A 15,242-nucleotide genomic window follows, 5' to 3' on the forward strand; every position below is an offset into this window, starting at 1 on the left:
CTCTTGAGGCATTGATATCAAACACCGCCTTGAGATACACAAGCTGATAAGGGAGGAGGTCTCTCCACAGAACGGATGAAAGGGAGTCGATTTTACACCAAAAACAGCTGCTTTTCTATCTTTACCAAACATTGTATTCCGAATTGTGCCCCGAATTTGGAGCTTTTTTTCCCCCCGCATCCTAAATATGTCTGAGACTGCTCAGAGATCTGAGTTGTGTGGAGAGATGCTTTCCGACAACCCTGATGTTGCTTTTGACACCTGCAACAGATCTGCTGCTGTCACCTTGAGGGGATCAAATCTGTGTTCAGACTGAGAGACAGCAGCTTGGCGCACTCTGCACCGCAGACATAAGGAGACAGTTTGCATGTATTTGCCAAGTAGAAGGTCTCACTCAGAGAAGTAAACAGTGGTAAGAGCCCACGGAATAGCAAAAAAGCCCAGAGGCACAAAATGTATGAATTGCAGAATTCCATTAACTAGCACATGTATTTTTTTTTTAAGCCTCAGGTTTAAGTGAAAGTTTTCTATTTTAAAATAGGCATCTTTTTTCAATCCGGTTCACTCACACTTGTAAATAATTCATGGCAGTCTGAGAGCTGATGACACACTTATATGACTATAGTGACTATAAAGATTCTATAGATATTTTCCCTCATATGGTTTAAAAGATGGTTTTAAAAACCCTCCAAATGTTTCAAGATAAATGCAGAGACATTGAGGTTATTGGTTTCGCTATTGTTGGTTATTTGTTCGTTTTTTTTTTTTTTTTGGTAAAGGCCAATTAAAAAAAATGTGAGAATCATTCCTATCAACTTTATAACTAAGTTTTGAGCTCTGGGAACGCAGAAATCATGAAAAAGAAATCCAGACGTGGAGGAATCACAAGCAGCACAACAATTTTATAAGTTTTAAACAAACCCTCATTAAGGCGTGACAAAAAGACAGATTAGAAAATTATTTCTTTAACTATCCGAAAACAAACAAAAAAACAAACGTTCCGGTCCTATACGTTAATTTCATAGTTGTATGTGAACATAGTGTCCCCACCTCAGTGTCTTCCAGAAAAAGTCCTGATTTGATGATTCTTCTGATTTACGTCGGAGCAGCAGAAAGTCAGATTGTAAAGGTCGGGATGAGCTGGTCTGTCCCGTCACAGACACGCAATTAAAGCATAGCTTTTAATTAACTGTAACCACACTCTTTATCGATAATTAACCAATCGTTTAAGTTATATAACCCTAACCACACCTAAGCCACTTTTTTTTAATTGCCCTAACCTTAAACCTGCAGTTGTCTCCCCCAGTTTGCATGTGAAAGTAATTCCTAAAAAAAAAAAAGTTAACGGGTACTTCCATCATAGGTTCTATGAACTCCATCACTAAAGCTGCGGCTGTAAAACGATGGATAAATTGTTTGGAGTGTCGCAACCACTGCGAAATGACTCCTTTCACACTGGAGTTGGACGTAGACGTTGAAGACGTTTGGTTTTACCTCTTGAAAACGTTTTTGATCATGTTCACTTGGATGCAACTTGTCAAATGATCCAGTTGTGGATTACCACAGTCCAACAATGACTTTGGCGAACACTAGGTCATCATAGCTGACAAAAGCATTGACCAAAACTATAATGGCAAGACCCACGTTGCCATAAAATGTACTCTTTCTTCTCAGGATATCCTTACTCACTCTAGATATTGCCTTGTTTTCCTTGTTCCAGAAGCCAAAAAGGTTTTGTAACATTGCTTTAAAAAACAGCCAAACCTTCCAATAGAGTTCAGAGAAGCAACCTCCAGATGTTGAGACGATATACGGCAGCACTTTGAACGAACACACACACACATACACACAACACTTTGCATCTGCAAAGCACATAATGCACATACTGGCAAGACAACCATTATCTACGCGTACAGCCAAACTGCCCTTGCAGTTAAAACACGCGACGTGACATTTTTGCCTCCAACAGTCATATATCCAGAGATCAATGCCCCGAATCAGACAAAACAACAACAATTGAAGTGCTCTTTTACTCCCATTGTTTATCCTTGTTACGTCTTATCAGTAGCGTGATGCTCCCTCCTCCTCCTCCCTGCCTCTTTCTCCTTCTCTCCATATATTAAACGATGGGTGGCACTTTCCCCTCACAGCGCTATCTGCTACGTCGAGTCACCTCCAGACACATTAGCATATTTATCATCAGCTTCACAGACTTCAAAGTCAGTGCTTGCTTCTCAGAGAGATGGGGAAGCGCCACCAGGAAGCCGGCACAGATTGCAAAGCACTAGGTGTTCCCCAGGGATCAAATATCCATTTAAGCAAGAGGAGGGGGGAGGCTATGAGCAGAATTCAATTCATTTATTTGCAGTGGTGATGATGTCTTTAGCAGTGACTTTAAATATTTGCTCAGTGCTAACTGCAGCCTTCACCACGGTTTTGTGATGTTAACACACAGTTAATGCTGGAGGGAGCACTGAGGATTTTTTTTTTTTTTGTGTGGCTTTTACCGGATGCCGTCAAGAAGATTATTTCCATGCCACACAGCATAATTAACACCTTAAACATGGAAGCTTTTTGCTTCTATAATCTGTATCTGTGCTGCCGGGACACTGGACAAACACTACAGTAAATCTTCTGTAAATAACATCAGTCTTACCTGTACTTTGTCCACCCAGGCGGGGTGGGTCAAGCTACATTTGTCCTCTCTGAGTGCACACTTGATTGACAGCTTGTCTCAGTGTGTGGCCAGTAAAACAGCTACTCAGGTTAAAGAGAGGTCAGTGAGCAATGGGTTTCCCACTGCACTACTATAGTGCACTGCTGGACATGGCAAGGTTCAGCTTAGAGGACAATATGTACACTGACGAGGGGTAACTGTCCACTCAGGTTCAATAAACACATCAGGATTCACACGGTTCGATACACTCACTATATTTTCAATGAAGTTTGAAAGAAAAGAAATTGTGCCCGTGGAAATATTTATTATCTATAGTCCCTTAGTCTTAAAATGTACAAAATATTTGCACTTATGTTTCCAACCAGATAAGAGTTTCTTTTTATATGCCGTTGTAGCTCTAACAGTGTGACAGCCAGTAATTGGTTAGTGTGGCGAAAAAGAATAAAAACGGGGAGAAACAACTTTTTTTTTTTTTTTTTTAAAAATCATATCAAAAGAAATTGTGAGGCAGGAGTCACTGGTGCAAATGTGTCTCTTAAATAAACTGCGTGAGCTTACATTATCGTGTCCCATTAGCAACCGAGCTGAGGACCTTTTAGCAGTATAGCTAGTCGAGAATGAAAATGAAATTGTCGCAGCTATTTGGACTAACAGTGCTCGCAGGTCCCCTGCTTGCTAGCATGTTAACCATTATTTCACCAGCTTAGACGATCACCTGCGATCTGTCCAAACCATTTATACAAGCTGAATTTTACTCCGCTTACTTGCTGGTATGACTCGACCTTAAGTTCGACTTTTATTTCACACATGCAGGATAAAAAAAAAAAAAAATGGAATCAACATTGACAGGATTGTGATTTTTGCCTATTTACCACATGGCAGCTCAAGGTTTACTTTTGTTTTGATCCCTTTTAATGTGTAATGACGCTTCCTGTGAACCACCGCTGTGTGAAATGCAACCTGTATTCTCTCACGTCCTCTCTTGATTTTTAAACATACATGCTCTGGTAATAACATGCTTTGAATCATTAATACGCTACATTGTAGGCACCCATTATAATTGGAAAATTAGTTACAGCCCAGTGTCTAACTGCTTCCTACAACACTAATGGCAGCCCTCTCTTCTGTGTCATCTAAACCCTATGCTAATGAAGCCCGGGCCCACAACATGCAGAAGGTTGAATATCAATTTAATCAGACCCTCCCTGCAGGGGCTTTCAGAGAGAAATGACAGCCAAAGTGCATTAGTAATTCTACTGCTGTCACTTCTCATAGCTGCTTACCTTGCAAACAAACTGCTCTAATGGCACCTGCCTGCTGGGCAATTTAGGCACTGTAGAGGCAACAGAACATGAAATGGACTGAGACCACTGACCTAAATAGAAAAGGGCCAACTCTAAACAAGGAGTGGCTGTCTTATCATAGGAGGGGAAACCATGTGGGCGATGTGTGTGGACAATTAAAGTACTGTACTGCGATTGTGCCTTCACTTTCAAGGCAGCATTTTGTTTTTTTTTTTTTTTTTTTATATAGAAATTTGACAGCAGTAGCAATAAATCAAAAACCTTTCTCTTGGAAAAAGGAAGCGTTTTGATCTCAAATTCCAGCCAATTAGTTCGTCATCAAAAAGATCTTATACCCTCACATATCTACAGATAACGGGTACAAATAAAATACTTAAATAACGCAAATGAAGAGATAAAAGGAAGAGTTCATTACCTCCACTCAAACAGTTGAATTGCTTTGACATAATCCCTTCTTATTCCTCAAGGGGATGGGGGAGGGATCCAAGCATGATGGGATTGGTTGTTGTGCGTGTTGGGAGTGGTATGGCTCATTTCAGTGTCAGCTTCTGTACGTCAGCAAGAGGGAAAATATGTCATTTCTCACTGCACCCAGTGTAGCAATCCATGTTATCATTCAGTCTGTGTCATCAGGACACACTGATGCTATTCAGTGTGTCAGCTTGAAGAACTGATTTGAACACGACAGCCGGTGAACTAGCGCCACCTGTTGTTACTGCTTATAAACTGTCTGACTGATCTGCTAAGTGTTACATTTGGTATTGTTTGACTCTTATCTTGTTTTTTTTTTGGTGTTTTTTTTATGGTGTACTTTCTCACCCAGACTGCAGCACCACTCACCTCTTTTAGCCAACCGCATGCTCAATATGCTGCAACCAGGTGCCTCTTCGCAGCCGGGCCCCTTCACATCAATATGTCAGGTCAATAGTGTTGGTGGTATTGAATGTGTAAGAGAAAAGACCTTCACCGAGGGAGGCGGCAGAGAGGGTGGGGTCCTGGTCTCCTCCATTTGAGCAGATCCATCCCACGACTGCAGAAAAAAGAAAAAAAAAGGGAGGCAGGAGGGAGAGAGCGTAGATGAGTCAAGTGGCGACATCACGTCTTTCGAGTCGTCCTACTGCACTAGGAAGCAAACACTGCGAACGATGCTACTTGCAGGCGATCTTATAAAAGCATCTTTAAGGACTCGAATGTCAAATGCTTGAAAAAAGTTCAAGCAAAGCATGACTCTCCATTAAACGGCACTTGGACAAGATGCACCACAGAACTCTAATTCCCACTGCCACGCAGCAGCAGACAGACCTTTGCGCATTCGCTCATGTAGACATGATGTTGTATGTTGTTCTCTGCTCTTTAACATAGCAGCAACACGGCCCGGGAGTTCTCTCACAGGCATTACGTAAACCCATAATGAGCAGCAGCCTGGTGTGATTAGTATTGTCTCAGGCACTTATTAAATCCTGATTGGATGACACAGAGCAAGACTAAACATTTCCCATCCAGTCACAGCGACTGCTCATTTAACCGTGGCAGAAACTGAGGCAAAGGGGCATTTGTTTGCGCACCGTGGCTGGTTTCATTCCTCCCTTAAGTATGCATGAATATTTAAGATGCTGCGTGTAGTCGATGAGACTTCCTGATGGTCTTGTTTAACCAAGGCCGGCTGCTTTTTTTTTTTTTAGCACACTGCCTCTCGTCTTTAACTACTACAGCACCCCAGTGAGAGTCCCCTTGAACACAATTGATTCATAGTCATCTATCTCATAGCCAAGGGCTGGGTAATCACAGCCAGAGAATCGAAATCTCCCACACTCCTGTTCCACCAGGGAGAGGAGTTTGTAATGAAATAACCCTCCTCTCTGCCTTAATTGTCTTTTTGGGCAATGACATACAGATTTGGGGGTTGGGTTGTTGTTTTTTTTGTTTTTTTTCCACTGGTGGGATTAGGGAAAATTATTTAATTAGGGCATGTATTATCAAGCTTGTGCTTATTCAAGCCGAAATGTGCAGGCTTGATACTGTCAATAGCATGAGCAGCATGTACCATTAACGCATGTTGAACTCACACCATGCTGAAATTGCTTCATTATTTTTGTTTTTTAACCCATTTTTCTCTCTTCCTTGTTGCGGGATCTCAGCATGCAGCTAGTTTTGGTTTATGTGCATAGCTGTGGGAACATGTATCATGGTGGGTGGTGCTGTGGGGGTGACGAAATACTCAGCTGGTGGGGAGCCGATACCACTCTCAACATCCACATAAAGAAAATATGTGTACAGTGTAAAGTGCATTTTTAGTGCTCGTTTTCTTACATACTTGAGTATCGCCCTTAATAATAAGTTCATACTTTGACAAACATGCTGTATTTGTCGATAAAAGTAATAATAATAATAATCACGCGATAACAAGCAAACACAGAATTTACATAAACATTATACAACAGCCACTGACAGAGTTTGTATTCACAAGCAAAATCATGAAACTAAGAAACTAATATAACACTAATAGGCATTTAGGCCAGCTGTAAAGTGGCCTCCTATGTACGTTGTATTTACAAATTTTTCAATTCGTATAATCTAATTTATTGTATTTGAATGTCTTTAACCCTCAGAGGATATTCAGAAATAATTAGCAGGCCAACTTTAGCTACCACACAGAAGTGGTATACAGCACCTGAAAACTGGAAACCTGAGGATTCATGCAGCTCAGCAGGTGTGGAGGTATTTAGTCCCCTTCCCTACAAGCAAGCGTGGTTGGTACAAGTCTGTGCCTCTGGATTCATACGCTAACAGTATCTCCAGTTAGTTTTAAAACTGAGCTTGAGGTTGTAAAGAACAGCAATGTCGTCGGCGGGAGAATAGGTGTTAAACATCCTTCTACGTAAAACACCTGGAATTGCAGTTGTGTATAAAATGTTTGACAAAAAATAAACTTGCCTTACCTTGTAAGCCGCTCGCGCGCTCTCTTCTAGCTTGGTAAACGTAAGAGCCCTGCTATCTTTAATGGCAAAACAGTTGATGGATTCATGAAGAAATCTGAAGTCTGCTGTAGCGACGCCATTTTTAACCAGCTGTTTCCTGTTTATGGCGTTTAACCTGTTTGTCCGACCTTCAAATTTCCAGCCGGACTAAAATTGTGGAACCTCGGATCAACTATTCACCACCTACTGGAATCATCATAGGATCAATACAGGAAGGTGAAAATGACCAACAACAAACAACAACAACTTGTTTTTATTTTATGTTTGTGGACGTCCAGGTCCTCCACCATCTGCCAGGGGGTGCTGCAGCACCCTACACATCGCTACCTCCCACAGTGACGTTTTATTTAACAGGAAAACCATAGATGCTACTGTCAGCCATTATCAGGAGGACTATTTATTTAGTATAAATTTATTTCATGGATAACTAAATAAGCTAAATGTCATCAGGTCAATGAAAAACATCCTTTTGTAATTTAGGTGAACTGATCATTTGCATAAAAAAAAATGTGATTATTGGAGATGTGCATTAACACGCACAGATGCGCACACACACACACACACACACACACACACACACACACACACACACACTTTCACACAACTCTGATCTCTCAGATTGTGCAGTATGCAAATGTTTTGCCATCAACTCAGCCTAGCGGAGACTGACAGCAACATTTGATGCAGCGCTGCTTTTTAGTGGAGTCCCCGCAGAAAGCTATTTTCACAGGATGTTATGTATGCATTTTTCAGACAGATTGCTGCAGGAGACAGGCGCTCAGGAGGGGAGCAAACACGACTGGAATGAAACATAAACCATAGTCTGCTGAAAGAAGCCAACCACAGGGCAGACCATGAAGAAAGCTGCAGTCATGTCACATTTTTGCAGAATAAAAATAACATTGCTAATAAATCATTAAAATCTTTATACAAAGCTACTCTAAGATTCATGAAATGAAACTTCAAACCCAAATATTTTATTCTCATAAGCCAAACTCATTTAGATGTTTCGTGACTGCTTGTTCACGCAAATAAACATGCAATACTTGTTCATTTATTGCACACATTATTCAAGCAATTATACAATAAGCTGTGAACCTCTTTGCATCTATGACTTCCTCATCTGCCACTGTAGTTTATTTGCATAATATAAATGTAAAACCACCGCAGTGTGTCACGCTGTACCACATCAAATTATATAGTAAGACACCTTTACGAAACATTAGCAATATTAACAGTGCTCCATTTTCTCTTGTACAGAAAAATAGCTTCAATTTATGCACATCAAACATTTCAGTCTAAACTAAATAATTGAAATGTATGACAAACACATAAACAAACAAAATCACACTCACTTTTAATGATATTGTTCAATGCGTTCTTAATCAGCTCCTTCTGTATGCTAATCTACCAATTTACGTGTTTCATTTTCTAAAAATCATTTAAGTTATTGCAAACAATTCATATCTATCAAAGCAGGTTTATTATCATCAGCCCTCAATAGGACAGAGAGGGAACAAAATGACACATTGGTAAAATGACCGATATTACATTCTGAACATTTATTATATTGAGATTATGTGGAATTATTCTTAATCTTTCATTAAAGAGTGTAGGTTATCCTGGCATATTTGCTCTTTTAAAGCAAAACCTTGTGAGAGTTACAATTGAATAACAAGAACACATATTGTCTTTAATAGAACAGACTTTGAGGTAAGCCACATGTACTGTATACAATAGCTACTATATGGAGCAGAAGGATCCAGCAAAATGACTTTACAACGACTACAAACATGCAAAAGTTACCACAAAGGGCATGTAAAATGATTGCAGACACGAAACCGCTCCCACATTACTACAAAGAGAAAGAAAGTGACTACAAAGACAATAATACCAAAGTGTGCAAGCTTGCTGGTTTTCAGTTGGTGTCTTACTCCTATGTACGAGGGGCGTTTTTTTTTTTATTTTAATTTTTTTTTATGTTTGTGCCCAGGGGCCCGTTATCTCATAATCCACCCCTGCAGCCTCACACGTTGATATCATCTTTATAGCCACACGTAAACTGCAAACATTTTCATTGACATTATCTGATTTTTCTAAAATCAAAAGCTTAAGACATCTGAATATTTTGAAAGATGATTTAGTTCCATACAAATTGTACAAGTAGGATGTGGCTGTGGCTTTAGATCACACAATATCTTGTTTGCTAGGGGATATTTAATTTCATAAATCATTATTTCTAGCATTACACATGTCCATTATGCATGGCTATTATCTGCTATTGTTTAATTACTTCTGTCTGAAATCAAGGACCTATGGTTTAAATTTTTTTTTACTATTACTGTTAATATTGTTAAAAAATTAACAAAGCAACAGTAACAACACAAGGAGTGGAGGGCTTAGTAAATGATCACTTGTGATATTTATCCCATTTTACTGTATTTTTCTTCTCTTCTTTTTGGCCTCTCCATCACAATCCATCAAGCTACTGCACAGCTTGGCAGTATAAACTGTCCATCAATCCTCACAGGGTTTCATCTTTTATCTCCTGTTGCTGCTGAAATAAGTACATATTTATGCCCCAGATATACTGGGGAGCCCAGTTATGAATGGCTTCACTCCTTTACAATGACTCCAAATACCTTCGGCATGAACTGGATGAATAACCATAACAGTCACATACTGTAGGTAGATACACATATATTGAAATACTTGTACACTCCTGCTCTTACATTATGTTGCCATTTATCTGTGGTGGATTAAAGGAGCACAGCTAGAGAGTGCTAGTGGAGCAATGTGTCTTTTATTTTTTTTGCCTTTCGGCTTTCTTTCCCTGGGGAGATCCAGACCCAACCTTGCCATCTGCTGGCTCCATCCAGGTGAACAAAAACTCATACCGGCAGATGACCCAAAACACCCGGTGTTCCCACTATGAAGGGAAGATGTCAGACATTCCCATCCCCCTGCAGCTTTGCTCCTTTTTGTAGGAGTTTGAAAAAAAACATGATTGTATAGGCAATAACAAGCCTCTCTTAAGTAATCTAAAAAGAAAGATCATTTATGCAGGAATGAGAGAGCAGGAGGGAAGAGCAGAGTGTGTGGAGGAGAGAGAGAGCGAGAAGTGTGTGGAGGGTCGTTGGAGGAGGTTTCAATGCTTCTGAGAGGTGCCTCATTTTCCGGCACCATCTGTTCTTGGTTCTGTGAGCTGGAAGCCTCGTTTGTGTCAAACACCTCCCACATGCTCCGAGGAGCCAGACACCAACAGCAAGGACTCCATCACCTGTTTCAAACAACTGCACAATGTGACCCGCTGCATTCGTTAACTACTAATCACACCATGTTTGATGATGTTGTTAACCCACTCCTTGAGAGGTTCCTTCCCTCAGGCGTCTTACAAAAGTTCTAGCAGACCCAGAGCAACATCTAATCTGTGCTTTGGAGGCGGATGGCAATGAAAGGGTTGATGGAGGGAGAGAGGAGGAGGACCAGACCAGTCCTGGAGGCTAGAGTCAGCCCTGCTTCCCTCCAGGAGGACAGAAAGATAGAAGGAAGACAGAGGTGCATGAACAAGGCCATGCTCCTCCATTTCAATCAGCTGCTGCCGTCTCACATGGCAGCAGAGCATCCAGAGGGGAGGCGCCGTCATGAATCCTAATTGCTCCCTTTTCACCACATTGCAGGGTGTTTCTATGCAAATCTACCGAGAGAGGTATCTGGTTTATGCAAGGCCAACTGTATGAACTGAAATGTGAGCAGGAATCTCAGACAAAAGCCTTGGTAGGAAGATATTATAATTCATTTGGATAAATTATTCATTTTGCACATGGCCCTCCTGAGTGCAGGACAGAGCACGGTTTCACACATGTAGATAATGTTTTGACATGTATGTATTCCACCACATCGATGGGCACTGGCCTCAAGTTAAGATATATGGGTTTAATAAGAGTGACGAAGATGCAAAATAATGAGATGTCTGGGAGGAGCGCAAACGGATGTCCATGGAGAGACGGAGAGAAACTGTAACATTATTTTTCAGTGCGTGGACTTGCGGCTGGTACAGCTAAAAAAAAATTTTACCTTCATGAATACAGAGCAATGCACATGTACTACTCCAAGATATACTGATGGTTCCACACACTTTCACTGCATGATACAATTAAGCAATTAACAGTCAATCATGCTCTGTGTCGTGCATAGAAATGATGAGCAGGCCCAGTGGATTCTGACTTTGGAAAAAGATGGAAAAAGGAAAAGATCTAAGTGACTTTGGAAGAGGGTTCATTGTTGGGGCACGAAAAGCAGGAGCTTTAGTCAGAAGGACTGCTCAACAAGCTGGTGTTCCAATGGGAACAGTGAAAAGTAGCTTCTGCATATAGAACTATGAAAGACATCACTAAACATATGCATATGCCTCTATTTTGTACATATAGTGGGATGTTACAGTAGGGTTGCAAAGCATGTATACCCAATTTAAGAATTGAGTAGTGCAAAAACCATATAAGCACTGGTGTTCAGTGAAGCGTAAAATATTGATATGGTCAGATGAGTCATCCTTCACCATATTTTCAACAAGTGTGGAGGACACCAAGAGAATGCTACAGGATGCAGAATGCTTGGCCCACTCAAGTGAGGGGATCTGGTGGCTCTGTAATGCCCTGTATGTGTTGGGAATTTTGTATGTTGGGGTATTTTGCAATCACGGTTTGGTTCCACTTGTCCCCCTGGAGGGAAGGGTTACTGAAAATCAATAGAAACTTGTTTTTTCAAGGGGATCACCAAAACCATGACAATTCAATGTCTTGCAGCCATGATTACCTGCCCAAGAGTTCGTTCAATACAATAATTGTTAAGATATTTCTTGACCAACATCCCAACTTACCTTGCTAGTGTGGCTAAAAATGCCATTGTTTAATTTTAATATAAATTTAACACTTGATTTGGGTTTTTGAGTGTTGATCAAAAAGAGCAAAACATAACCAGACATCTGACAAGAAAACAGCAGTAAACTAGGAAACCAGGATTACTGCCTCGCAGCTTTGTGCATCTGCCAACCAGTCAAGCTGCAATTTATATCCACATCTGTCCAAACTCATACAATATATGTAGTAAAAACTTTGAAGAAATCCTTATGTGTTCCCAAGCTCAGCCAGTGAAGATGATTGACAGTAGACAAAGCTTCAAATATAGATGCAGCTGCAAAAAAGCCACAAATTCTCAAACATGGATGTTTCGCATACACCTTTAACTTGGCAGGACAGAATATCTATACAATCCCCACCGTTTCAAGGTGGACACCCAAGAAGTACATAAGATTTACAGCCATTTGTAGTTTCATGGCAAGACGCTCAGTGATGAAACCGCCAAAAATACAGTTCTTTGCTAAGTAAAATTAGGAACGAGAATAATAATCGCTTGAATAACAATAGGGCTTTCGCACCATCGGTGCTCGGGCCCTAATTAAGTATCTAATCAAATATGAAATATGGTCATAGTTTCCTTCAATGTTTCAATGTTTCTAGTTATGATGTTGAATAATCGCAAAAAAAGTGTTTGTGCCAAGTTTGAGGATATTTCCTCAAGGTGTTCTTATATATAAAGCATTCTATCTGTTTACCAGTAATGTCATTGCTTGTCTGTCACTCCATGCTTTCATTTGTTGATGAAATTTGACTTTACTTGGCTTGTCTGACATAATCTGAAAGTAGCTCATTAGCTCACCCCACCTCATGTTCTCTATATTACTATACTATATGTATAAGTGTTAGTGTTGATTGATATGAAAATGTACGCAGAATACAAACCAAAGAGCTGTTCGCCCTCAGGAATTCAGGTAGTGTGAATGTGAACATAGATTGTAAAGTGAAATCCACCACTAAAATTGTGTGGTTTTCCTTTCTGTTTGGTGTGCGCAAACTGAACCGAACACCGCCACATGTGCTGACTGACAGCCAGCCAAAGCTTATACATATACCTTGACTGTCTTCTGAATCCTGCAGTATTTAATTCTATTTGCACTATGCTGATCAATACGAGTTGTGAGAAGAATACAATGAAGCCCATCTCCATCCCCACCCTCATGACGTTCACACACAGAAATACACCCCGACACAGGGCTCTTATTACAAACCCGTCCGTCACAAATGACCATAATCTATACTGTGCTACCAATGGCTCTCCTGGGAAGCTCCCCTCATTTCGTTTTTCATCTCATCCTCTTTCACTTTATTTCCAGTAATTCAAAACCACTAAATCCAAATATGAGTAGACACAGAGCCCTGCTGTTTTGACAAGTTAAATGACTACAGGCAATGATGTGCTTCCCAGCCAGTCTGTAAGCAGCACACGTCGCCAGCCACCGCCTTGCTGGGAGTTAAACAGAAATGTGTTTTGTTTGTGCGTGGATGTGAATGCTCTTCCCACATGCACACTGCCTCCTTAATTCTGCGGCCGCCCAACCCTCTGCAGCATCTTTTTGAGGTGAAATTGAAATGGATTGTGTAGCTCAATATTTTATTGACATCAACTTCACAGAATGTTGCTGCAGTGACACCGGGGATAATTATTTCACCACAGATTTCTTCCTCTCTGCATTGCTCCCTTTCTCTCTTTCTGCCTTCCTCCAAGCCCTTCCATTCCTGTAGAGAATTAGTTCTGCATAAATTACCCAGTGGAATATTGAATCAGTCTCCAGCCACCAAAGGCGAGTCTGTGTGGCTGATTACCGAGCAGTACACACAACATGCATACAGACACACGCACACACACACGCACACACACACGCACACACACACACACACACACACACACACACACACACACACACACACACACACACACACACACACACACACACACACACACACACACACACACACACACACACACACACACACACACACACACACACACACACACACACACACACACACACATACGCTGAAAAGAGGAAGCGGGGCCTCAAAGCGAGGAGCTGACACCATTGCAGAAAACATGGTAAGGAGGAGGAGGAGGAGGAGGAGGAGGAAAAGGAAGGGAGGGGCCGGAGGTGGTGGTGGTGGTGGTGGTGGTGGGGGGTGGGGTGAGGGGGGGGTCAGCCAATCTGGATATGGAGAGTGAAAGCTGTATTAGCTACCCTAGCCACACTATCTTCTCATTACTTAGTCATTAGCAGGGGCATGGTTTTAAAGGAGGGAGGGATCAATCAATTGTCATGGGTCAATGTTTTGCAGCCCCATTATGAACCTTGGGTGGCTCTGTAAATTAAGCACAGTAATTACTCATGTTAATTACACAAAGATGGTGGTCACATTGATCTACAAATACGTTTTGCATAATGTAAATGGTATGATGAGTAAACACTGGGGTTGCACTCCAGTGTTTAAAAGGACTGCCGCACTGATCAGATGAGGGTAGCACAGAGGAGCACTTCTCTCGACTCTGAGTGGTTTGTAATCATTTATTTATTCTACTGGGTATTTACAGTGTCAAATAACAGCATAATTTGGGATAATAGATTGTTCAAGTCATTTGTCAAGCAAAAATGCCAAATATTGCCTTGTAGTCAGCTTCTCAAATAAGAGGATTAGTCAGTTTTCTGTGTTTAATTTCATTGTAAATTGAACTGAACTGTAGGCTGAACAAAGCCACCAATGTAAAGACATGGTGTGGTTGTTATGCACATTCTCCACTATTTCCTGGCCCGATGATCAGTCAGTTTAATGAAAATAATCATGAGAGTATTGCTGCAGCATTTATCAATTCATCCTTGGTGGAAACTGGCAAAGTGCATTACGGGGTCATCGCATGCAGCTTTTAGTGAGAAAGTTGCATAATTCAGCTAAGAGCATTTGCCTGGATCTAAATCTGGTGCAATATCGAGCAAGGACAGTGACAAAATCCCTGGATTCCCTGTCCCGAGAGAGACCTAGTTTTCCTGAGCAGATCCCAAATCTGAGCAGTCTGAGATATTCATATCCTCCACTGGGACTACTGTGTGTGCCTGTTTCTGATGATTGGACGATTAGCCCACTGTACTGTAGGCAATTTGATACGCAGTTTTGTACACAGAGATGCTCAAGAGGCACTTGAGGGAGATCACAGAGCTGCCCCTCATGTTGAAAAGCATTGTTAGCAGCACTCTCTCAAGTGTATTTTTGAGGATCATTTCTCATGCTGTCTTTATAGGCTATTTATACAAGGGGGGGGGGGGGGGGGGGGGGGGGGGGGGGGGGGGGGGGGGGGGGGGGGGGGGGGGGGGGGGGGGGGGGGGGGGGGGGGGGGGGG

This window comes from Brachyistius frenatus, unplaced genomic scaffold (assembly GCF_029030835.1).
Source record: "Brachyistius frenatus isolate BFR_SWC_R1_liver_20210118 unplaced genomic scaffold, ASM2903083v1 Contig_11, whole genome shotgun sequence".
In the NCBI taxonomy this organism is placed as follows: Eukaryota; Metazoa; Chordata; class Actinopteri; family Embiotocidae; genus Brachyistius; species Brachyistius frenatus.